This window comes from Castor canadensis, chromosome X (genome assembly GCF_047511655.1).
Source record: "Castor canadensis chromosome X, mCasCan1.hap1v2, whole genome shotgun sequence".
Classification (NCBI taxonomy): Eukaryota; Metazoa; Chordata; class Mammalia; order Rodentia; family Castoridae; genus Castor; species Castor canadensis.
This window is the reverse complement of record NC_133405.1, coordinates 106,058,284-106,084,271: the sequence shown is the minus strand read 5'-3', so window position 1 is coordinate 106,084,271 and position 25,988 is coordinate 106,058,284. Positions and strand designations below refer to the sequence as shown.

Genomic DNA, 25,988 nt, shown 5'->3' with positions numbered 1-25,988 from the left:
CAAAACTCAGAAACTCTGCATTCATTTCTCAGCTCCTGCCATTAGCAGGGTGGTAGAGATTCAGATTTCCATATTCCATTCAAAGGCAGTAAAACCCCCACACCACAATTTACAAAAAGTTTTAAGAAAACAAAACTAAGAAAATTAGATAAATAAAAAAGAGGCAATTATGAATTCCAGGAAAAAAAGAACGCTCACAAGAAAGGAAATGCAATTACTGAAGCTCATTTGCTTCAGCAACGAATGATATGTATGTGATTAGAGAATGAACACTGGATATGAATTTAATAAGATATTGAGATCTAGGCCAGGAACCAGTGGCTCAGCCTGTAATCCTAGCTACTCAGAAGGTTGATACATAGTTCCAAGACAGCCCCCAGCAAATAGCTCCAAGACCCTATCTCAAAAATTCCCAACACAAAAAAGGGCTGGTGGAGTGGCTCAAGTGGTAGACCACCTGCATAGCAAGGCTGAGGCCCTGAGTTCAAACCTCAGTGCCACAAAAAAAAAAGATACTGAGCTCTATAGTGAAGACAGGAGAAGTATGAAGAGAGACCTCAAATCTTCCTCTAACATCCTGAGACATCAACAGATAGTAGTTGACATGGATTACTTGCCCAAAGTGAAGAATCAAACAGGGAGGTGGGCTAGGATGAACCTCAGTGGTAGGGCGCCTGCTCAGCATGCATGAAGCTTTGAGTTCTGCTCCCAGCAAAAAAGGGGAAAAAACCAAACAAACAACAGGGAGGGAGGCAAATGAATTTCTGGCTCCTGGCGTGTTTATTCCTGGCTCTAAAGGGAAGAATACTCATCTAAATTTGCCCTTCTCAGGAGAAAGGCCAGTTGCAGCTTAATTGCAAAAATACCTTTCAAAGTATTGGGGAGGGAGGCAGCACAGGGATTTGAATTCAGGGCCTCATGCTTGCTAGGCAGGTGCTCAACCACTTGAGCCTCCAGCCCTCAAAGTATTTTTTTTTGTAATGTTTGCCTCCCTGCTCCCCACCACCCATGGGAATGGAACCCAGGACCTCGCAAATACTGGGCAAACACTGAACCACTGAGCCACATTCCAGCTCTTTCCAGTGGCTTTTAGTTCTCAGGTAGCTTATTGTAAGGATGTCAGGCTCTATTGTACCACACACTAGGGCCTCACACTCAAACACCTACAGCAAGTACATAAAGGCTTATAGAAAAACAAAGAAACTATCCCATCCCCAAATATACCACCTTGCTGTTTAAACAAGACACATAGGTAGGGTGACACTCCCATTTATTTTCCCCACTCCAAATAAAGCCTAGGAGGAACCCAGTAACTTAACACTAGAGCCTGCAGATGAGAGGTGACAAAATAAAGAGCAAGTATATGGGCACACTGCTCCAGGGGACTGGACCAACAGTGGCTTGGCCTGTGGCCTTAGGCTGGTCCACTGTGCTCCCAAGATGCCCTTTTGACCTCCATCCTGCCCTGTGTCACCTTCTCTTTTCTTCTTGATCACAGGGAGAATCCGTTTCTCCTTTGCCCTGAGAACAGAGCTGCCATTAACCTATTTGGTGACTTGGTGAGAATGACAGAAAGGTGCCCCGGGCCTGAATCCCAGCCCCCACTCCCTGTCTTGGCTGGGGACCTTTGTGCCGTACACAAGCTATACCACCTGATAGAGTGAGCCTGCCTGAGAAGACAGCTTATTTCAGGGGTCACCTCTCACACACAGCCTTGCCATCCCCACCCCCCTCCAGTGCTGCTAGTGATGCCCCAGAAGGTTCTAGCTGAATCTGGCCTGGGAGACCCAAAACACTGAAGGGAAGCTGGGATGGACCAGGAACATCCTGAGAAGTCTTGGAGAGGGCAGGAAATGGGCGGGTGTGTGTGTGTGTGTATCTTGTAGGTTTCTTTTTGGGGGGGGCTCTCCACTCACACTGTGACTTCAGGGTTGGTTGAGATGTAAGACATGAGACCCTTTGTCCTTGCCCAAATGTAATCTTCAGGAGGGAAGAAGAAAGCAGCCCAGAGGGGACACAAGTCTTTTGGATGTTCAAATCTGGGAAAAGGATTCAATTTCAAATTTGGGGAAGATGTATCATCTTAAGGGAGCTAGAGAAAATAATAACGGCCAATTCCAAAGCCAAACAAAATCATGTTTTTCCACCACGTTTCTATCTCTGTCTCCTAGTCAAGCCACAATGAAATAGCAGATCAAATAGCAGATCAAAGGCAGAGGCAAATACAATTATGTTGCCTGTGAAACCCCTAGCATGAAATTAGAAGTCAAATTCTCCATTCAGGGGTTAGAGACAAGGATAATGGGAACCTGGGGCCCTGGAGATGTACCCAGCCCCTTTTAGTCACAACACTATCCATGCTAGATATTTAAAACCACACCTGGGGGTAGGGCACACACATTATACATTAAAGTCATTTCTTTTTTTTCCCCCCACACTTACTTTAGGAAATGCACTGCCTACATTTCTAGCTTTGTGCCATATAAAGATATCTGTATATTGTGATGGTGGTAGAGGGAGATGATTTGTAAGGTGATAGTGAAAATAATGTTTCCAGAAACAATGAGTTGTTGCACATCACCCCCAAAATGGCAGGTGAAGGATGCTGGCAGACACATTGGCAATCCCATCTGTTACCCATTTCCTTTTCAATGCAGAAGAGCCAAAACCCTATCTGACCCCGCCACCCAACTCTTCCTCAGTCCTTCCTATACTTGACAAGCTCACAGAGAGAACTATCTTTTGATATTTTGTATTTTCATAAAATCTCTATTTGCCTTATAGCGCTATTTCTTTTACCCTGGCCTAATTTTAGTTCTCTGCTTCTCCCTGCCCCCCATATAATTTATGAGGCCTCTTGAGGGTATAAGCGTCTATTATAACTTAGACTATTCTGTTTAGAGCCACTACTAATTAAACTTAGCTCTCAAGAGTGCCTAGCATGGCTTCACCACACCGTCCCCCCCATAATGTCCACAAGTTCTCCACCCAACTGGGAGGTGGAGTCTACATCCCTTCCCCTTAAACCTTGGTAGGCTGTGACCACAGTCACAACCAGTGAATGTAGCACAAGTGACAGGGCATGATTTCTAAGGTTGGGTCAGAAAAGGTGACACAGCTTCCAGCCTTATTTGCTATCCTGAAGCCACCTTACTGGAATGGGAGGAAACCCGGGCCCCATGGACAGTTCCCATGCTTGTGCTGAGGGAAGCAGCTCAGGGCCCCAGCCAGTAGCCAGATGTATGGATGAAGATGCCCCCAAATTGCTGCAGCCCCCCGCTGTTGAGTCTTTCCATCAAATTCCAGGCCCGTAGAATCCATGTGCAGAATGCAGTTGCTTGTTACTTCCCTTGTACCTGACACACTATAGAGGCAATCAGTTTTTTAGCACGTTGCTAAACCCACAGAGGAAGGTGAACTGGATTAAAAGCCAGAGTTTTGCTGGGGGTATAGCTCAGTGATAGAGAGCTTGTCTAGAACATGCTAGGCCCTGGGGGCTCCATCCCCAGCACCGAAACAAATAAATACATAAAAAGTATAAAGGGCTGGCTTGGAACTGTGTATCCCAGGCTGAGTTCTAACTCGAAATCTTCCTGCCTCAACCTCCTGAGTGTTGGACGGTATTACAGGTGTATGCCACCATGGCCTCCTATTTTGTTCTTCATGAAATTCGTGTAGGACAGTGATCTGTCTCTTCCTCAAATCTGACCTCACCCCAGCCCCAAGGATCTGCTAAAGAACCCTATTTGTTGTTCCTTCCTGACCTATGTTGGCTGCATGACGGCACCAAGCATTTCCAACAGCTGACTTTGCTGTCCTATCCATTCCCTCCCTTTCTCTCCACATTGGTCTTTCTTGCCTCTCCTCACAGGAGCTCATGTTAGTGATGGAGAAAAATACAAGTTGGAAGGCCTATCAGCTTACTTCCTTTTCTTTCCCAATCCCCTACAAGTCCCACATCTTTTTTATATTTTTGGAAGTACTGGGGTTTGAACTCTGGGCCTCATACTTGCTCGACTGGCACTCTACCACTTGAGCCACTCTGCCAGTCCTGTTTTGTGTTGGGTATTTTCAAGATAGGGTCTTGAGAACTATCTGCCCAGGCTGGCTTCAAACAGTGATCCTCCTGATTTCTGCCTCTTGAATAGCTTAGGATTACAGGTGTGAGCCACCAGCGCCAGGCTAAGTCCCACATCTTTTCATTCCCTGGCCCCAAAAGCCCAACTTGTGTTACACTCCAGGCCCTTGAGTTACCATTCACATAGTAGCCCAACCTGCATGGAACTACTGGCAAGTGCAGGTGGCCTCTGCTCTCCACCCTTTCCTCCTTCCCTGAGGTGGGCATTCCTAGGCCCCTGGACCCTAGCAGCCTGCTGCCCCCTGACTCTGCCCTAACACTGCTCTCCTGGGGAAGACATGAGGAGGGGCAGGCAAGACATCTGGAATGTGGAAGACTAAAGAGGAGGTTCTACCATCACTCCCCCTCCTTCCCCCCAAGAAAAACAACAGAAGAGCAGCCAGAGTGATGGTGGTGGCTCAAGCCTAGGTACTCTGGAGAGAGGTTAGGAGGATAGGAATCCAAGGCCACACCAGCCAGATGCAGGAGACCCTGTCTGAAAAACAAACTAAAAGCAGGAGGACTGACGTGTGGCCCAAGTGGCTGGAGATTGAGGCACTGAGTCGAATCCCCACTGAGTCCAATCTCCCTTTCTCAGAAAGACCAGCCTGGGCAGCACAGAGACCCTGTCTCTTTAACAACAACAAAAAAGGTCTCTGACCTGCAAGTTAAAGCAGCCTGCAAATGGGGAGAAAAATTGGCCAAATTTTGGGCATGGGGATGGGGTGGGGAGAAGATGAGAGTTGGGGAGCTACTGAACAGGAGGCGCAGTAAAGAGAAGCAGGCAGCTCCCCACCCATCCACTCCCAGCCCTGCAAAATGCCAGGGGATGGACTTGCCAAAAGCAAAATAACAGTCATGGTACCTAAGCAGAGGTCAAGGTTGAAGGGACACTTTTCCTGAAAGCCAGCACCAACTGAGATTATCATCTACAAGTCACTCATTTCCTACAGCCTGGCCCTTGATGCACAACCACAACTCAGCCCTGTGCAAGAAGTCCATGGGCCTGGGACCTGCCCCTTCCCAGAGGCTAAGACCAAAGGCTGGCCTGACTCAACAAGTTCATAGCTTTAGGGCTGCCTGCCTGTTCCACAGTGGAGTCCTATGGCTGCAATTCACACATTTTAGAAACAATTCTTTCGTCTTTTCCACATATTTATTTATTTGGTGGAACTCCAGGGCCTCTTGCATGCTAGGCAGGTGCTGTACCACTGGGCCACACCCCCAGTCCTGAAGCAATTCTTTTTTTTTTTTTTTGGTGGTACTGGGGGGTTTGAACTCTGGGCCTCATGCTTGCTAGGTAGGCGCTCTACCACTTGAGCCACTCCTGCAGTCCCCGCCTCTACTATCTTAGTCTGTCTGGTTTCTTTTCATGAAACTGCTGTCTTTGGACACTAGCTGCTGGCTTCCCTCTTGTGCCTCTTTCCTCTTGTTAACAGTTCTGTACCCATACACCCAGCTGGGATCCTGGCACCCACCTGTCTTGGAGTGGGTACCTTGGTTGGAAATGACTTCCTTGGCACTTGGGGCATCAGAGGAGGAGCTAGTCCCTGACAGCAGCCCCAGGCTAACTCAGCTGGGGAATGGGTGCAGGGGCCAGGATGGAGCAGGCTGATAGGCCCCTCCAAGGCTTTCATTGAAGCCTGTTAAAGGGCTTTGCGCTTCCTCTGATGAAAGGAGCTTAAGTACATCTGGTTATGATTACAGGGGAGGAGAAAGCCAGGCGGTCTCTGGAGGGTTGGACCAGTCATCTGGCTGTACCTTCCTCCAGGCAGAGCAGGCTGCTGGTGAGGCCAGGAGGCCAGGTGTGGGGGCAGGCAGGAAGCAGAGCCAGTCCAAGACCCTCCAACTCTCCAAGGCGCCTGACCCCAGCTCCTGGCTCCCTCAGGCCAGACTCTCAGAAACAGCATGGTGGCTCAGAGATACTGTCCTCCTTTGAGAAAATCAAGTTCAGGGCGGTTGCTGCCCACCACTGACCAAACAGCTCTTCATTAATCTCCACCCCTTCCATCTCCAAAATAACCTCTCAAGAACCCCTGACCCTCCATCTCCCTCCAAGGAAGTTCAAGCAGACTTTTGCCGGCAAGGGTTTCTGAAAATGATGTTAAACAAACAACAGAAACTCCAAAGAAATGCAGTCTTTCAAAAGTTAAAAACAAACAAAAAACCTCAATGTTTTCTTTTTCCTTTGCAAACAGCCTGGTATCGTTTTCCGTAAGACAGCCATCGTGAAGAATGTTCTAGTCACTGTAATTGACAACTATGCTGAACGAAGGGAGGAGATTAATATGAAAATAATATGGCTAACACGGAACGTCAGCGGGCAGTCCCAAGCCGCTCTGCTCCGCACCTGTCCTTACGCGGAACTCCACGTCGGCATGAATAGCTCTTGGGGCACTGGATGGGTTAAACACAGTCCGCGGTCCAAGAAACGAAAATGCACTTTCTTCTTCCCGCCTGGATTTAATCCTGCTGCGTGTTATTATTGTCAAGACTCTTCGCACCACAGTTTCTAAAAAGAAAACCCGTGGGTCTGCACGATCCTCCGCCGCCTGCTCGGCTTTTGTGTACGCAGCCAGGTCTGCGTGGATCCAGCTCGTCGTGACCGTCCCGAAAGCGCGCGCAGGGACAGCCTCGGACTGGCATTTCCATAAGAGCTGGGCGCATTGTCTCATCCGCGACACACACACACACACACACACACACACACACACACACAAAATAAAGGGCAACAGACCCCCCTGGCCAGCCCCCCCTCGAAACCCATAATTAGAGATGACCTTTGCGAAAGGCAATTAAAATATGGTAATGATCGATGAGCTCGCCTGTTTCCAAAAAGGCAAATACACAGGTGTTGGCTTCAGCTGGCTCCACCTGGCCGGGCTGGGGAGCCTCCTACGGCTCATGAATGAACTCTTTCTCCAGGGAAGCTTCTATTCCCCGCTACCTACGCGAGCTAGGGCTCTCCCCTCCTCACCCTCCCCTCCCCTCCCCCACCAGTGCTCTGACAGCCTGAAGCTTGCTGGCGGCGGCGGGGCTTTGTCATCGGAACGCACACAGAGACACGCACACGCGCGCACCCAGCCACTGCGGGATCGCGGCGGCCGCTCCTCTGTGTTCTTCCTCGCCGCGTTCCCCTCCCCGCCCCCTCTTTTAAAGAGCTCCTCCAAATCCTTTCTTCCGCCCTTTATGTGTGCGGTCCTTTGCATCGAGGAGCTAGGGAAGCATTTTTTTTGGGGGGAGATGTTTCTCTCAGGGTGTGGGACGAGGAGAGGAACTCTCGACCAGATGTCAGAGAAGCCCCGGGGGCAACCGGACTTTCTTTTGCCCTTTGCCCCTACCCACAGGGCAGAAAAGCCTCCGCCGCCCGCGGCCCACTGGCGAATAGGCAGCGGCGTACCCCAGCACCTTCCTGGCAACCTAAGTGGACTGTGAAATCCGCTCCCGAATTCGGACTTGATCTGGGTGGGGTGCGTCGATGCGGGGAGGGTCTCCCTGTCCACAAGTGGCTCTCCCCACATAGACGAATATGCAGTGTCATAATGGTAGCTCCTGTTGCTTGAGTGTTCACCCCACCACCACACTGTGCGGAGGGTTGGGGGACAGGGACTAGGACTCCAGGGGGGCTGCCTGGAGGAGACACCGCATTGGGTCTTCCTGCTCCTCCCGGCTGCCTTCCGAGACCACGAGCACGGAGCTAGGGCGGCCTCTCGCCTTTCATTACGGGGCCTACGAAAGCAGCAGCCCAGGCAAATATGTAGCTATTAAAATTAATCGCCCTGCGTTGTCAGCTGAACATAATGCAAATTATTTATGGGCTGTCTGCGCAATATTTATCATCGTGCAGGCTCCAGGCGCTTCGTGCCTCTTGGCCTCCCCCGCCCGCCCTGGCCTGCGCAGGGCGAAGCTCCGCTCAGGCTGCAGCGGCCTGGGGGCTCTGAGCACCCGAATTGGCTTCCGTGGACGAGGCAGTGCATCAGGCTGCCTTCGAGGCCGAAAGCCTCGCTTTAGTTTCTGCCACTCATTGCACATTTATTGAAGGCCCACTACGTGCAAAATCAGGAGATCCACGAAATTATGGGGTGAGAACCAATTTGGAGAAATCTGAACCAAACAAACCCAGGCCCCAGGAGCGATGCAGGCCGAGAGACCTAGGCTGCCAAAGAGAATCTTCAGTGACTCAAGTCTGTGCTCCAACCTGGGAAACCCATTTGCAGAGCTAGATTTGCATTAGGAGACACCAAGTACATTGGATGTGTCCAAAATATCCGAGCTCAACGCGTTAGACTGGAACAAGAATTCAGTGTCCTCCGAGCCTCAAAACTTGTTTGCTGATCGCAGATAACAGATTAACTGCTAATTGTCGAAATCCGCCAACCACTTAGTTTACCGCTGCTGGGGGCCCCTTGGTATTCGCTGCACTTTTTATATGTAAAAACAGCCTTCGTACCTCCTAAACGGCTTTTGTTTCTCTTTCAAATACCGTGTTTTAAAAAACAGCAGCAACACACCACCCCAACCCCCTCTCCAACCAAGTCTTCTGGTTTAAAAAACACAAAACAAAACAAAACCCAGAAGGAGGCATAATCTATAGAACAATCCCCCCCTACTGGTAGGCGCTGGCGTTGGGGCTTTTTACGCAGATCGAGTCGCCCTGGGCTGCGGAGGTAAACAAGCTTTCTGCACCGCTGCTAAATGAATCACGAGGGGAAGAGCCGGGACTGCTGGGCGGAGGAGGCCTAGGCTGGGCGCCAGGGCGGGGAGGGCTCTGCACGAGGGGCAGAAGGGTGGAGGATGGTTAAACTTAGCCCGAAGCCCTAAAGCCAGGGAGGAGAGAGGAAAGCCGGTGGGCGGCCCAGCCAGTCTCCCCAGCCCCCGCTCGAAATCTTTGAGGCCTGGTGAATGCTTGAACCTCCATCCACAGCGCGCCTGGGCACCACCTGGAGCCACTCATGCTACATGAGTCCTTCTGCGCGGAAGGAGGTCACCGGGCACCCTCCCTCCAGCAGCTCTGGGCCTTCAGGACGAAGAGGAAGGCCTAGCTCTTTTTGATACTCATTTTAAGCAAGTTACCGCCCTTCTTCACTGAGCTCACCCAGAAAGCCAACATCACCTTGCACTTAGCTGACCAAGCAGGGCCTACTTCCGGGGTCCTGGCGAGTGCGGCTATCTACGGGCATCTGCTCTCCAGACTAACAGAAGGGGACATAGCCAGGAAGCTACTTTGAATTTATATTTATATGAATTTATATTCTTTTTCCGGTTTTCTTCTTAAAATGTGATTTGACCCATTTTAAAGGTTCCTCTTAGTTTCCATTAACCCCCATTTATTGACACAGATTTTTCTTAGAACATTCCAAAGATTCTTCCTTACTTCAGAGACTTAACTTGAAATGATGTAAGAAGTCTCAAAATATCAGGTTGCTTAGACTCACGTTATCTCTCGAATTTTCTTTATTTTTGCGGTACTGGAGTTTGAACTCAGGGCCTGCACCTCGAGCCACTCCACCAGCCCCCCCCCCTTTTTATCCCTCGAGATAAGGTCTCTGGAACTATTTGCCTGTACTGGCTTCAGTCCTCCTCATCTCTGCCTCCTGAGTAGCTAGGATTATAAGCGTGAGCCACCAACGCCCGGCTATCTCTAATATTCTTCCATGGATTTGAGGAAGGGCTTTATTTTCACTGTTTTTTTTTAAATCGGCAAATCACTGGCTTTTCCGTGCAAGAGACTGAACATTGATCACAGTGGACAGGTCCTCAGAAACCCGAGTGGGGCAGGTAAGTGGTAATGTTCCCATTTTACAGAGAAGAGATTGCCCTACCCCCCGCCCCCTGCTAAGTTTCACGATGTTAATTTTCCTTGTTGAAGCGGGGCCGGAAGCCAAGTGGAATTCGACACGCTCCTGCCCATACCCACCCTCCCGCAGGTCAATGCCATTTAGTAAAACACTGCCTTGTTTCCTGGGATCTGTCTGCCTGGACCAGCCACCCTCCCGCTTGAGCTGTCTCCCTCCACAGCCTACAAACCTCACGGATTGTCAGTTTGCTTACTTCTCTCCACCCGCTTAATTCCGACTCCAAGCCCGGGAGGGCAGTTTTAAAGTGATTCTGCAGACAGACCCTCTGGCCAGCGCCGGAAGTGTTTTATGGACCTGTGAGCCCAGTTAATCCCAGGAGGCGAAGAAGGATTAGTCCCGGGTGTGGGTGGGTGGGGGGATTCCTGTGTTTAGGTTTAATTCCCATGGGGGGTGAGGGGAGTCCAGTGGCTTAGGCAATGCTTACCCCCTCCCCATTAAATTGAGATTTGAGTCAAAGCGGATGGGAACCGAAGCACGTGGCCCAGGACCCCCGCCTTCATCCTCGGACGAGGCGTGGTGTAAAGGGCAGGGACCTGGTGAGCGAGTGGGAAGCGCAGTTGTCTGTGGTTTTCCCCAGGTTTTATCCTTCCAGCCCTGTGGAAAGGAGGAGAGCCGCAACCGGGGAGGGAGCCGGAAAGAAACACTTAATCACCGGCGTCTCGCTGCTCGTCACGCGAAGATGGCAGCGGCTCCCCTGGGTTTCAAGGTTCCGGGAAAGGCGTGTGTTCTGCCTTGAGGCGCGCGGGCTACAGCCCTCCCTCCCTCGCTTCGGTGGTCTGCCCGGGCTCCCGAACCGCTCTCCACGCGGCCGAGTGCGCCTAGCCGCCCACCCCCCAGCCAGCCTGGCCCCCTGCCTTCCCGGCGGCGGTGCCTAGGGCACGGGGCGTCTGGGCTGCCCAACCGCGGAGCTCAAAGCAGAGGCTTGTAGGGCTGGGGGCACACACTGGCCCAGGCACCAGCAGCGGTGTCAAGCTGGCTGCGGCCAACACTAGATGTGCCCAGCAGACTCCTGCTGGCGGACGCAGAGCCAGCTTTCGCGAGAGAAGGAAGTCACTGTCACCCTCATCCACGCGCGGGCCTCACTGCAAAACACAGCGAACAAGTTCCCGTCGGCAGCCGCCACTTCCCGGGGAACTTGGGGACCCATGGGCCCGGCTGCGCGCCCCGAGGGTACAAGCGTGGGCTCAGACAGACGCTGGGGAGGGGGAAAGCGGCGGCCGGGAGACCGGCTGCGTGCGCGCTACGGGGGGTGGTTGGGTGAGTGTGAGCAACCCGTCACCAGTTATCCCAACCAGGACTGAGGAACTGGGCTCTTCAACCTCTGGCCCTGGGGCTCCGAGGCCAGGGCTGGAGGCCCAAGCAAAAAGTAGTTTTGGGAGGCGCGCCAGCCGCTCCAAAGGCAACCATTTCGTTATGCTGCACAGGACCACTGACACTCAAAGATGAGTTCCTAGGCAATCGGCTGCCCCTAGCCCCTGGTCACCTCTGGCGGACGTGATCGCCCGATGCTGTGCGACTAGCGTGGGTCTGGGGCCTTTGCACTGCCTTCCCTTGACCCTTTCAGTGCCGCGGAGCCTCGGTAATGGCTTTTCTGGACCACGCTCTGGAACTTTTGATTGGGCCTTCCATTCTCTTCCCACAATATTTTCCTTTGCAAGATTGGGATCCAGTCTCTTTGAAACAATCACCCTCCCACCCAATAGTTCACCTTCACTACACAATAGTGTGGAAACAACCGCCCTCTGAAATCAATCCAGGCCCTATCACAAACTGCAGCTTTGGGCCAGCTGTAAGGGTTATGCACCTCAGTATGCTCTTCTGTAAAGAAGGCCAATTCCAGTGCCCCATCCTAGGTTTGTCCAGAGGATAACACACGCCTGATACATAAACTGCTCCAGCCACTGCGCCCAATACAACGCTACACATTTGTGATGCTTTGTTACTCTTCCTGTGGATGCGGAGGGAGCAAGAAACACGGACTGGTGAAAGTTCCCGAGGCCTATGTGGAGCCAGAGGTTTGGGCAGGGTGGAAAGGGCACTACTACTGCCCACAAAAAAAGGAAGACGAAAGGGGCTCAAACTCACTCTTTTCCTTAAAGGCTTGGGTGTCCAGTGGCGGTATAGGAGAACCCGTGCTCTTTGATGGCGCTCACTTCGACTGGATTAATGGCGAGTTCCTCTCAGAGTTCAGGTACCATGCTCCACCTTCTCCCTGCGATTGAGGTAATAGCACTGATTCCCAGGACTTCCAGCTTACTCTTCCAAGCCAACCCTTTTTGATGGTTCAAGGCCATCCCCTATAAGTCAGTTCTTGCAGGGGCTGGCCAAAAGTCAAGTCCTTTGCCATTAGTGGACCACATTTTGCTGACACCCAAATGTAAGCATAGTGGTTAAGATTTTAACTTCAAAAAGCTTTCCATGACAATCTCCTGCACGATGGGGAGAAGTGTGGGCCTAAAGGGGCCTTAGCCTCCCTACCTGGCCTCTCACAGGTCACCCATAATTCATCAGGTGAGGCTACCTTTTCCTTTTCAAAGACTACACAAATGGCCTTTCCCTTACGTGGCTACCAGCGGTCATTGAAAAGTGCTGGCGGTGCAGTAGATTCTTATCTGAACTGTGTGCCAAGCTGTCGGCCAGGGAAAAGACAAAGAACACGGGCGCCTCCAGGTTTGCTCCAGAGGCCTCAGGGTCACCTCTGGGGCTTCCTCTTAAGTCTTCCCATCCCCACCCTGCCCCCCACAATCTGAGGCCTGCCAGCTTCGGAAACAATTCTTCAGCCCTAAATCAGAATTCCAGTTCTCCAGCGCCCAGAGAGTTCACACGTCCCCTCCTCCTCCGAGGCCACGTGGTGCGCAAGTGAGTCTGAGGGCGGCGGCTCACATCACCTCCCCGCACCCTGAAGCACGTACTCAAGAAAAAAAAAAAGAGAGAGAGAAAAACTAGGGCTGTGAAAGCGAGTACAAACAACCGCAGGCAGGAGTTTGCAAGAAGTAAGCAACCTCCAAATAGAAACTACAAACTAAAATAATCCCCTCTTCTAGTTCTATTAATTAAAGGCTCTCGAAGGTGGGGCTCAAAAGGGACCCCGCCTTCTTAGGGCACACACTGGCCATGCCAAAATAATGGCACCTCCTGCAGACACGTTTAATATCTAGCAGAAAGCAAGGTTCCCATCTACCGGTAATCTCACAGTATTTTTAACTGACACAACGTGTTTGGAAAAAAAAATTGAACTTGCTTGAAATATACATGGGGGAATCTATTTAACTGGAGGAAGCACCCGCAACTGTCCGACCACATTTGTCTCTGATTCCTCTGGGAATCCACGTTTTCTACCCTGGGAAGGGGCAGGAGGCCCTCGTGGCTCCTCCTTCCGCGGTTTCCTGGCGAGGCGCCCAACCTCCCCTAGCACCCGGGAACGGAGGCAGCCGCATTAATACTCGCGGGCAGCCTGCTCTGACCTATACTGTCATTTTTTCCATCGGTCAGGATTAGGCTGAAAGGGGGTGGCTATCCACCGAGGGGCTCTACACGGATCGTTGGGTTTTCCCCGGCGAACTTAACACGGAGGCAAAAGGGGCAGATGGAAACCAGGCCTCGGCTGGCCGGGCGCGCGTAAGCGCCGCACTCAGCAGCTCGACGCAAAGCCAGGGCTGGATTTTCGCGGCCCGGGCCTGGCGGCCTCCCCGCGCCGGCGCGATCCCCTCTCCCTCTGGCTGAGCAAACATGCTCTCCTCTTTCCGCCCTGGAGACAGCAGCTGTGCGGCAAGGGGCGCGGGGGGGGGGGAAGAGAACCCACAACTTTTCCAACAGAAAGTGTGTGAGCACAGGAGAGGTGAAGGCCCACCCCGATTCTGTGCACGTACCGACACAGCATCTAATCAGTGTCACTGCCAGGAATACGCTTCCGCGGCGGGCGACACCCCCGCCCCCGCCAACCTGCAGGAGGGAGGGGGGATGCAAATGGCGCCTCGCGTCATCCCAGACTGCGCAGACCCGCTGCCACGACTCCAAGCAGACGTTGCAGGGAACTGAGGTGCAGCGTCTGGGAATCGTCTGGGAATAACTCACCGGCGGCCTGGGCTCCCTCACGCACCAGGGTCGCAGTTAAAGGACCTAGCACCCCCCCACACACACACCTCTGGAAGAGTCACCCTTCCTTGACTGGGGAGAGGGGGGCGGGAAACTTTGCAAGACAACTGTTCCGCACCTTCTCCTAGAGGAACGTGGGTGGGTTTCCCACCCCCGGCCAGCCCACACTACCCCCACTATTCCCAGGCCTCGAACCTAAGCCTCATCTGCAGTGCTAGGAAGGGGAGTACATTTCAGGGCACCGTGGAGTGAGGGGACACCAAAGTCAGGCGTCTCCAAGGATTCTGGCAGATAGCCAAGTTTGTCCTTTCTCTCCCACGCCGGAGTAGCGCGCGCCACTTTGGAGAAGCGTGAGCCCCTCCCTGATGGTCACTCCTGTCTTCACGGCGGACCCAATGACTTCTCAACAGTACCCTCCAGCCCCGCGGTCCCCACGCTCCTGGGGAGGCCGCAGAGATAGCCAGCTTCTTCCCTCCGCCGCTCTTCCGGGGGCAGGGGACGTGATGTGTGGTGTACACCACCGGCTCGCACCCCCGCGCAGCCACCTAGGCAGCCCTCCCCGGCCTCAATCAATCCGCTCCACGAGTAGCCCTGCGGGACGCACCCTCCCCCAAGCCTAGTGGGGCGCCCCTGGGACGCAGGCAAGGATGGCGGTTCCGGTCGTTCCGGGATTTGCGTGTAAGAAGAAAACAAGGCCGGCGACTACAAGAGCGGCGCCTCCATTCTTGGGTTAGAGACGCCCGCGCAGTCTCCGCGTGGGTTTCGCTCCTGCCTGGGGGGCCCGCTTCCGTCCCCTCGCCCTGCCCCCCAGCGATTCCTCCTTCCACCCGTGCCGCACCACGCGGAGCCCCGAGCGCCCTGGCTCCCACACCACCCTCCATAGCGTGCGCCTCCCTCGCTTCGAGCTCGGGGTGCCGCTCGCTCCCAGCGCCCCGAGTACTCCGCTTCCACCTTCGGCTGCGAAAGCCGCCGCCCCGCGCCACCCCCGTCCGGCCCGGCCCTTGTCCCAGCCCGGCTCTCCAGCCAGCTGCGGGGCCACCGCCGCACGTGACCCGCCCCCGTCGCGGCTTCCGCTGAGCTGCCTGTTCCGGAGCACAAACAATTTCTGCTCTGACGCGGGGTCTCTCGGGGCCCGGCGTCCTCTCCTCCCTGCCCCCCTTTCCGGGTACGAGAACTCAAAACAACTCGCTGACCTTCGGGCCCACCAGCTCCGGCTTCCACCGACTCCGGCATTCCGTTCAAACCCAGCAGCCGCGGCTTCTAAGATTTCACTCCGCGCTGGGCTGGGGGGAGGGGGCGACTTTTCCGGGAGGGGGTGTCTCAGACCGAAAGAGCCACTTCACGCTCTTTCCTTTCCTCCGAAGTGAGTTTTCAGACCGTCCCGAGGCCCTGAGAAAACGCGAGCAGCCGCGCGCAAAGGACCACCCCCACACCCCCACCCCCACCCGCACATGCTGCCTTGTCTAGTGTGACCCCGATTTCCAGGGTCAGCAGCAGAGGGCCTGGCCTGCTTCAGAAACACCACGAAGCGGTGGACTGTAGCCTTGGGCAGAGCTGGGGTGGGGGATCGCGCTAATAATAGTAGTAGCTCTCACTCCCGTGCCCTGTGCTAGGTCCTTAATTTGTAGAGGAAACTGAGGCGCAGAGAGAGGGCAGTTCTCTTACTTACCTAGCTAATTAAGTTACTTATTGGGAATTTGAACCCAAGTCTTTCTGAGTCCAGGATGGTTAAACAGGCTATAGTATACTCTAGTGATCACCTGGATTATCAAAAGGACAGAATGCATAGAAAACCTAGTATTCACTGGAAGGCTATGTAGTTTGCATGGCTGATATAGAGTAAGCACTCAGTAAATATTTGTTGAATGAATGGGGCTCTCAACAAATGAATGACAGAATCATTGACGGCAAGTTATTTTAGAGAAAGTCCTAACCATTGTTCCTTCTAAGAGGATTGTCCAACTGAATAAAACCTGTAGCTCTTTTTGAATGTTTGCAGGTAGCAGGAAATCTTACTCAAAAATATGTTAACCTTCCCCCTGTCCTCCCATAGCCAGTCAGCCTGGTGAGCCTTTGAACTTGCTGGGGCACATACCTACCTGTTCTGTAGGTTTCTGCTTCGGGCCAGGCAGCCTGGAACTACAATTGAAGGGATCCTGAACATAGCAAGAGGGGAGGAGGGTACACCCACCAAACATGGTTCATTGGCTTTCCTTGAGCAGGCTCAGGGCAGGATAGCATGGCTTGGCAACTCAGTGGTTACTCATTAAATTCAGAGACCACACTGTGAGCTTGCTTCAGAGTCAGTCTTCACCAGATGTGGGGTCACATCTCACAGTCATCCACTTTAACCAACAGCTCTTCGATGCTAGTCAGTGGGACCACATCTGTGATTTGGAGAGCTGCCACTGGTATTCTCTGCTATCCTGCTCTTTCCCGTAGCCCAAGATAGGATGCAATTTTTTTAAATTCTTATATTTAGATAGTCTAATAGAATGCATTTTGGTAACATATTGTTATCCCCACCCCTACTTTTCTAAACCTAACCAGTTAACTCTTCTATGCCACTAATCTGGTAACCTGAAATGAGGACCGATTTTGGATAAGGTTACCTGAAAGCAAACTCTTTTCATTCATTACTATCCTGCATTGGTATATCGTTATAGTGGGCAGAGCATGGACTAGGAAAGACAGTCTGTTCTCTGTTTCTGATTACTGCTAGAATCCTCCCTCCTCCTTCTCCTCCAGCTTCTCTCTCCCTCCCTCCCCACCTCCTCCCTCTCTTTCTGACAGTTGTCTATTTTGGCTCATGTTCCTATGATTATTGACCGAAAAATGAAAATGTGTATTTTCTTTCTTAAATTACAACCAATCTGGATTCCAAGGCTGGAGTTCTGACTGCCTCTTTTACAGTCTGGTCTGAAGTGACCAGCAGGAACCCGGCATCTCAGGCTGAGGCCAGCCCACGTTGATTTCCAAGGAGGCCACAGGCTTCACTCCGAGTTGCTGGACTGTAGCTGAGAACAGACTTGCCGAACTAACTCACCCCTCATGCACAAGGGACTGGTGACAAGTGATGCTGAACCGGAGGTTCGAGATGCAAATTCCATTTATTATCTGTGTACAGCCTGAGGAGGAGGAAAAGGCTCATAAAAGTGTTTTAGGCTGGTCATTCTGAATGTGAGTGTTTATTTATCTGCAAAGCTGCCCAGTGTCCCTGCAGGAAGTCACAGGCACAGCAACCCCTGACTGCACAGACAAAAGTCTCCCCTTTCTTTACATAGGGCTCCCTTTATTGTTTCCACAGCTTTGTGCTTTCCCTCGGGGGAAGAGGACAGTTTTCTTCCTCTTTTCTCATGCTGCAGAGGAAGTGATGTTGTGGAAACAGTACGGTTAACTTGGCCTGCAAACCACACTGGAGCTGGAGTTGGGAACCTATCAGGGCCCTGTCGCACTCCTATGGCTCTCCTCCAGGCTCCAAGAAACCCAGGCTAAGTTCGAGCCACACAGGTGGCACAAAGCAAGAGAAACCATACTTGGGAATCATTCCCTGGAGACAAGGACCCAATTTATGGGGCATTTTCTTCTTTCTCCTTTTTTTTTTTTTTTGGCAGTTCTGGGGTTTGGACTCAGTGCTTGCTAGGCAGGCACTCTACCACTTGAATCACTCCACCAGCACTGTTTTGTGTTGGGTATTTTTGAGATAGGGTCTCCGGAATAATTTCCCTGAGGCTGGCTTCAAACTGCGATCCTCCTGATCTCTGCCTCCTGAGAAGTTAGGATTACAGGCGTGAGCCATTGGCTTGGCTTATTCAGTTTTTGGGGTGTTGGGGATGGAACCCAGGACCTTGCGTATACTAGGCAAGTGCTTTACTACTAAGCTACAACCTCAGTCTCATTCGTTCTTCTCTTATTTACTGGACATTTACTGGTCACCCACTTCATGCGAGGCACTGGACTAGGCAGTAGTACTAGGTACTAAGTACCAGTACTTGGGAGTACTAAGGTACTAGGCCTGGGTGTGCAATGGTAAGAAAAGAGATGTGGTCCCTGTCCTCATAGAGCTTAAATGTCACTTTGCCTGGCACATAGTTGGTACAGAATATGGCTCCTTTCATCCAATCCTGTAGTTTCTTTGGCCTTAGCATCTATTCTTCCCGTTCTCATCCAATTACCTTAGTTCAAGCAGCGCACCAGTGGCTCATGCCTCAATCCTATCTACTGTGGAGGCTGAGATGGGAGGATCACAGTTTGAGGCTAGCCCTGGCAAATAGTTTGCAAGACCCCATCTCCAAAATAACCAGAGCAAAACGGACTGGAGTTGTGGCCCAAGCAGTAGAATGATTACTTTACAAACGCAAAGCTCTGAGTTCAGACCCATCAGCCTCTTCTTAATTTTTTATTTTTTGCTGTACTGGGGATTGAATCCAGGTGAACAGTCTACTCCTTGACCCACGCCCCCAGCTATTTTGTCTTGCATTTTGTTTTTGAGATAGAGTCTTCCTAACTTTGCCAGGAGTGGCCTTAAACTCCAGAGCCTCCTGCCTCCACCTCCTGAGTAGCTGGGGTTACAGTTCTGTGCCACCACACCTGACTTCAACTTGTTTTTTTAAATTTGCGTGTAATCATGTCACTCACTGCTTTAAGTGCTTCAAGCAGCAAGAAAGGGAGAAAGGGGGGTGGAGATTTAGCTCAGTGGTAGAGCACTTGCCTAGCATGTTCAGAGTCTTAGGTTCTATTCCCAGCACACTCCTAAAACCCAGAACAGAAGGGGCACTCCCTTCCAGCCGAGTCAGTCTCTTTTATAAAGATTTCTTAGGGGGCTGGCAGAATGGCTCAAGTGGTAGAGTGCCTACCTAGTAAACATGAGGCCCTGCATTCAAGTGCAGCACCACAAAAAAAAACGGTCTTGGAACTCCCACCCAATGCTTTCTCTTGTATCTCTTTGTTTTGATTTATTTTTTGGTGGGATGGAGTTTGAACGCAGGGCTTTGTACTTGCAAAGCAGGTGCTCTACAACTTGAGCCACACCTCCAGTACATTTTGTTCTGGTTATCTTGGAGATGGGGGTCTTGTGAACTATTTGCCCAAACTGACCTCAAACCTTGATCCTCCCAAGTAGCTAGGATTGTAGGTGTGAGCCACCTGTGCTCAGCTCCCTTGTGTCTCATTGTCCACCTCCTGCTGCAAGAAAGAGGCTGAGTGTCTCAGTCAGTTTGGGCTCCTATAATAAATTCCAATAGGTTGAGTGGCTTAAACAGAATCTATGTATCCCTCACAGTTCTCTAACCCATGAAGTCTAAGATCAAGGCCCTGGCAGATCTGGTGACTGTCTTCTCATCACATCCTCGTGGTGCAGAGCAGAGTGAGCAGGCAAGCTCTCTCCTGTCTTCTTCTAAGGATGCTAATCCTATTTGTGAGGGCTCCACCCTCATGGTCTGATCACTTCTCAATAGCCCCACTTCCTAATTACCATCACTTTGGTAGTTAGGATTTTGACATTTGAATTTTTTTTGACAGTACTGGGGTTTGAACTCAGGACCTTACACTTGCTAGGCAGGTGCTCTTACTGCTTGAGCCACTCCGCCAGCCATTTTGTGTATGTGTGATGGTTTTTTTCCAGATAGGGTCTGGAGACCTATCTGTGTGCTTTGAACCACAATTCTCCTGATCTTTGCCTCCTGAGTAGCTAGGATTACAGGCATGAGCTACCAATGCCCAGCTCAACATATGAATTTTGAGGGGTTACCATTATGAGTATGGATATCGGTGTGGGCAATTAGCCACCTCTACTTATATACTCACAGAGAGCATTTGCCAGTGTGATACTTGCTTTCCCATCAGTGTGTCAAGTACCTGAGAAAAACAAAGGGAGGAATTACTGTTTTTAATCCATCGTGAGGTTTCCATCCATCACGGCAGGGAGGGCATGGTAGAGCAGAGCAGCTCACATCATGGCAGACAGGAAGGAGGGAGAAAAAGAGAGAGAGAGAGATAGTATGCCTACGCTCCTGGGCTCTCTCCTTTTCCCTCTCTTATTCCATCTGGACCCCCAGCCTATGGGATGGTGCTGCCCACCTTCAGGGTGGGTCTCCTTCTGTAGTTAATCCTCTGGAAACGCCTTTACAGGCATACCCAGAGGTGTGTTTTATTAATCTCCTAGATGCCCCTCAATTCAATCAAGGTGACAAGATTGTCCATCACATGTCAACCTGACACCCAAACACATCTCTTTGGCCACAATGGATGGGTAGAATGAACACATTTCGTATGTGGTAGAAGATTTAGTGGAGATTTGGGGGGATTTATTCCTGCTTGGCACCCTTGTGATGGAGACTTGGATGCTGGCAGCTTCTAGGATAGTGCAGCTATTGGTGGAGGCTGCCTCTCGCTGAGCCAATTCCGTCCTTGCTCCTGGGAATGGGGGCGTGGGAGAGACAAAGCTGGTTAGTCAGGGCAGGGCCAGCTCCAAGGGCACGGGGCTAGTGAAGTCATATGGACCTCACACTTAGATATTAATGTTCTGCTGGGCACCAGTGGCTCACACCTGTAATCCTAGCTACTCAGGAGGCAGCCTGATCATGATTCAAAGCCAGCCCCGGCAAATAGTTCCTGAGACCCTATCTCGAAAATATCCATAACAAAAAAGGGCTGGTGGAGTGGCGCAAGGTGTAAGCCCTGAGTTGAAACCTCTACTGCAAAAAAAAAAAAAAAAAAAGATAGATATTAATGTTTTGTAGTCACCATCTTGAACTCCTGAGCCACACCATCTTTGAACCGGTTTGGTAAGGGGAGTCTGATGGGACTGTGGAACATGCGCCAGGGTCTTGGAGCAGAACCATGCAAAGGCTCTCCTTCTGTAACCTCCTGGATTATCTCCTTGAGATGGGGTCTCAGATACCCACTTCCCACAACCTGGTGCCCTGGGCCCCACCCAACCTCCCACATACCACTCCTGTCTTGGGACTGTTGCTACCACTTGTCCCTGGGGAAGGGGCCTGGGTGCTAACATTGGGAAGGTCGGGGTCATGATCAGGTGCTAGTCTTACCTGCTTGGGTAAGCAGGGTTACAGCACATCTGTCCTGCCTGTTGGCGGACAGATTCCAGCATGGAGGTAGTGATCCCTTGGAACCCACCCAACTGCCATGGATTGGAGCAGAAGGCCCTGGGGGAGGGGGGATTGACTTCCCTGCCTCTGCCTGTGCCCTGCATTTTAATTTTGTTCCAGACCTCACAAATTATGTAGTCAGCACTGGTCGCAGGGCCATGTGTTTGAGTCTGTGTATGCCAGGCCAGGGAAAGTCAGTCTGCAGAAAGGCAGAGAATAACAAAACGGAAGTACAGTGAGAGATCCTTCAGAAACACATGGTCCCAGAAAGGACAAAGTAGATCTGGAAGGGAGGTGTTGGTCCCTGTTCTGCAGCTGTAACAGAATGGTACACACTGGTAATTTGTAAATGATAGAGGTTTATTTGGCTCATGGTTCTGAAGGATGGGAAGTCCAAGATCAAGGTGCGAACCTTGGGTGAGGGCCTTTGTGGTGCACCATCCCATGGTGGAAGGCAGAAGAGGTAAGAGTACAAGTGAGCAAAAGGGGTTGAACTCATTTTCATAACAAGCCCACTTTGGTGACCCATTCACCTCTTCTTAGGCCCAACCTGCCAATACTTGTGGCATTGGGGATTATTTCCAACATATGACCTTTGGGGGACACATTCAAGCCATAGAAAGGGGGTTCAGTGCCTGGGTCTTGCCCCTGAAGACCTGGCTGCACTTTTGCTTCTGCATTCTTCCAATTAATTCCCTCTGTTCCTTGTGCTAGTATGAATGGATTCCCTTGACTGCCAACAAAAAGTTCCCAAAAAAGAAGGAAAAGGAGGCGTAGTGACAGCAGCAGCAGCAGCAGTAGTTTGGTCTATAGCTCATTTAACTAGCTGTGTGATATTGGGCAAGTTAGTTCTTTTCTCTGAGTCGTCCTTCCTTCCTTCCTTCTTCCTTCTTCCCTCCCCCTCCCTCCCCTTCTTCCCCTTCCCCCTCTCCCTCTGCCTCCTCTCTTCCTTCTTCTTCTTCCAAATGAATTGGTTTAATTTAAGGTGAGTATAACAAAGACCAAGGAGCAGAGTCTGGTGGGATTCTAGACTGGGTTTACTTTATTTTTTAATTTAAGGTTTACTTAAATAAACCTGAGGTACAAATGGTTGACACAGTGTGTGACAAACAAGACACAACGAGCCACTATGTTACAATTTTTTCTTTTATACAAAAGTTGCTTATTATTAGAAGTACAACAGACTAGAAGATAACACTTCATTCTAGTTATAGGTGGCAAAAGATGTCATGGCAGGGCACCCAGATGTTTAAACAGGAATGGAATCAGGGTCACCATCATCTCAGGTACAAGGAATGGCAGACTTTTTGCCAGATTTCTTTTTTTTTTTTTTAATGGTACTGGGGCTTGAACCCAGGGCCTACACCTTGAATCACTCCACCAGCCCCATTTTGTGATGGGCTTTCTTCGAGATAGGGTCTCTCAAACTATTTGCTGGGGCGGTTCTCCTGAGCTTTGCTTCCTGAGTAGCTAGGATTACAGGCATGAGCCACCAGCGCCAGGGTCGTTTTGCTTTTTGACATGGTCTCACTATATAGCCCAGTCTGGCCTTGAACTAGTGACCTCCTGTTTCTGCCTCCCTACTTCTGGAATCGCAAGCATGTAAAACCACCATCCTCAAGGAACCTTCATCTTGCCAACCGTAAAAAACTATTGGAGGCTGGAGGTGTGGATCAAGTAGTAGTGTCGCTTTGCAAGCATGAAGCCCTGAGTTCAAATCCCGGTCCCACCAAAAAGAAAGACAAAATTACTGGGGTTGCAGCTGTAGCTCAGTGGCAAGAACACTTGCCTAGCATGCACAAAGTCTTGGGTTCTATACCCAACAACACACACAACATACACACACACACACAAAACCAAAAACAAACTATAGTAGTTCTGACATTGCAAGTTGCTATGAGGATTATCCATGTCCCTTCTTGTTAGTAGAAAAATATAAGGTATAGAAAATGACTGCCTTCTCTCATTCTTTTCTTTCTTTCCTTCTTTCTACTGGAGTTTGAACTCAGGCTGGCCTCAAACCATGACCTTCCCGATCTCTCCGCCTTCCAAGTAACTAAGATTACAGGCATGAGCCACTTGCACCCAGCTCCTCATTATTTTCTTAATATTTAAATATTATTTATTTGAATCTGGTTAACACCAGTGGTTAGAATAGGGTCAAACAAGATGATGAGATGGGCAGGAAGTTTGAGCACTGGACAGATCTGCTTAGTGCATTTCTATGATTAAAGCCGAAACCTATAAAGTGGATATTTCAGTTATCTACGCTGCACAATGCAACCCAAACACTTACTGATGAAACCCAGTAACCATGCAATATACCTCATTGTCTTGTGGTTCAAAAGTTGGGCAGGACTAGTATGAGTGACTCTTCTGTTCCATGTGAGTCGGCTGGGTCACTCAGTAGTATTTAGGTGGTGGACATGCTGGGCTGGAGGGTCCACGTTGGCCACATGCACACATGTGGTGCTTTGGCAGGGAAGGCTAGAAGGCTGGGCCCAGGTGGAACTGTAGAATGTGGCTCCTACCTGTGACCTCTCCAGCATGATGGTGGCCCAGGTCTTATACAGTGTTTGAAAAGGCTAAAAGAGAAGCTATTCTTGGATGTGACTCAGTATCTGTTCTGCTTAGTTCAGAGAGTCACAAGCTCACCCAGACTCAAAGGCAGGACTGTACAAACATGCGAACACCAGCACACTTGGACTATGGAGGCATCTCTGGAGACTGTCACTGTGAGTGCACCAATCCCTCATAACATCTGTGCCTTCAGTCCCGGGGAGCAACATACAACTACATAGATGGGACAGCTCAGATCCTTTTTTTTTTTTTTTCTTTTTTCTCAGATCTATTCTTGATCATCATTGGAAAGGATCCAAGAAATCCTGGGTGAGGAGCAAGAGATGGAAGACCCTGGAAACATCAGCTTCTGCAGAGTATTTGAAAGCTAAGTGCATGACCTTTGGATGTCAAGCCTTAGTCCTGGTTCAAACTCAACCTCTTGGGCTCTTAAAATTAGAAAAAGTCTTAAATTTCTGTGAATCTGAGACTGTGAATTTACTATAATTATCTCCATCTGCTATATGAAGAAAATTAATTAAATTGCCCAGAGTCACAGCTCAAAAACAGTACAGCTGAAAGGTGAAACTTGTTATTTCTAACGTCAAAGTAGTAGGTCATTTTACAGTTTACAGTTTGAAGTCATACAGAGAAACCAGACATATAATGGTAAAAATGCTTAGCAAACTTAGAAAGAATATAAATTCATTTATGTGATAAAGAGTATGTATAAACAAAACTTACAGTGTATTTAGTAGTAAAGCATTGAAAACTTTCTCCCTGAGATCAAAAACTAGATAAGAATACCTGTAATCACTCCTTCTAGTTATTATTATACTGGAGGTCATAGCCACTGCAATAAAGCAAGAAAAAAAAGAAAAAGCATTCAGATTGGAAAAGAAGATATGATACTTGTTATTTGCAGATGACATGATTATGTATAGGGAGAATCCCAAAGGACTTACAACCTAACTGTTATTGGAAGTAATAGGGAATTCAGCAAAGTCACTGAATTTAAGAGCTGTCATGAAGGTTAAATGAGAAATTTATATGAGATTGTGGACTTTAACCTAGTTTATCCTCACAACCTCCTCTCTTTGGTCTGTGACCTTGCTGACACTTCCTCCTTGATAACACTGTCTTCCTTTGTAGCCAGTCTTCCCCCTTCCCCTCTGGATTTCTTCTCCAGTCTTCTCTCCAGATGTTCATTCCAGCAGTGTCACTGTGCTCAGGGTCCTCTCCACAAAGCAGTGGTTCATTATATTCTACATGGATGACATGTCCAGTGGTTTTCTGATACCCTCATCATTCATTCTGAGATGGTTAATTTTGATTGTCCATTTGATTGGATTTAGAAGGAGATTAATAAAGCACACTGTAAGTACTCTGCATCTGGACAATAGGAAAGATACTTTGAGGCATCTGAGGAATTGGCCAGACCCTACCTATCACAGGATCAAGGGTATGAAAGAGCAAACTCACTTAAAAGACTTTCCCTTGAGTAGAGAGCACCTCCAGTGTTCTCTGCTTGCACAGAGACACCTAGGAAGTTGTTGCCTCAGGATTTGTTTCACCATGCTCTGCTACCCAGGCACTCAGAGACCAATGTGGTCATAATCAAAGGGAGCCCAGCTACTGCTTGAGCTGCCAGCAAACCTTGGCATTGTCTATGTGATGCTTGTTTTACAGGGGTAAAGAATTCAAGAGTTATGAGGTTATGAGGTGATGGAGGCTTCCCCTCAGATTTCAAAGGAAGGCCTGTGAGGCCAGGCAATGTGTGGTATGGTCAGGATCTCTGCAATCTGTCCCTGAGATGTCAATGCTTGAAGCTATGAGGATGAAGCTAAGGGTTCAATGGAGACCCAAGGAAGTTAGAGATGCCAGGAATGTGAAATGTCTGCAGAGGAAAGCTGCAGTCATGGAGCAGAGCCAGCACAAAGAGAGGCCATGTGGGTGCCAAATGGCAAGAGGTGGGTCTTCCTAAGCCTGTCAGAGCATCACGTGTCCCAGATGCTGGACATGGAGCTACAGGATTTAATGTTTGTTCTGCTGGGTTTCTGTCTTGCTTTGGTGCCATCCTTTTCTTTGTTTTTTCTTTTTTTGTGTGTGTGTGGCACTGGGGCTTGAACTCAGGGCCTTGTGCTTGCTAGGCAGGCATTCTACCACTCGAACCACTCTGTTAGCCCTTTTTTGTGATGTGTTTTTTTCATGCACTATTTGCCTTGGGCTGGCTTCAAACTGTGATCCTCC

The 25,988-nt window shown here is 50.2% G+C and overlaps 1 protein-coding gene across 1 annotated transcript in view; it reads right to left on the bottom strand.

Annotated features, from left to right (window-relative positions):
* Positions 1 to 15,455, bottom strand: part of Bcor (BCL6 corepressor) — a 116,392-nt gene extending 100,937 nt beyond the window's left edge. Inside the window, exon 1 of the mRNA XM_074063966.1 lies at positions 15,264 to 15,455. The gene's annotated coding sequence lies outside the window, so the exon portion shown is untranslated. The remainder of the gene's footprint in view (positions 1 to 15,263) is intronic.
* Positions 15,456 to 25,988: the final 10,533 nt, after the last annotated feature.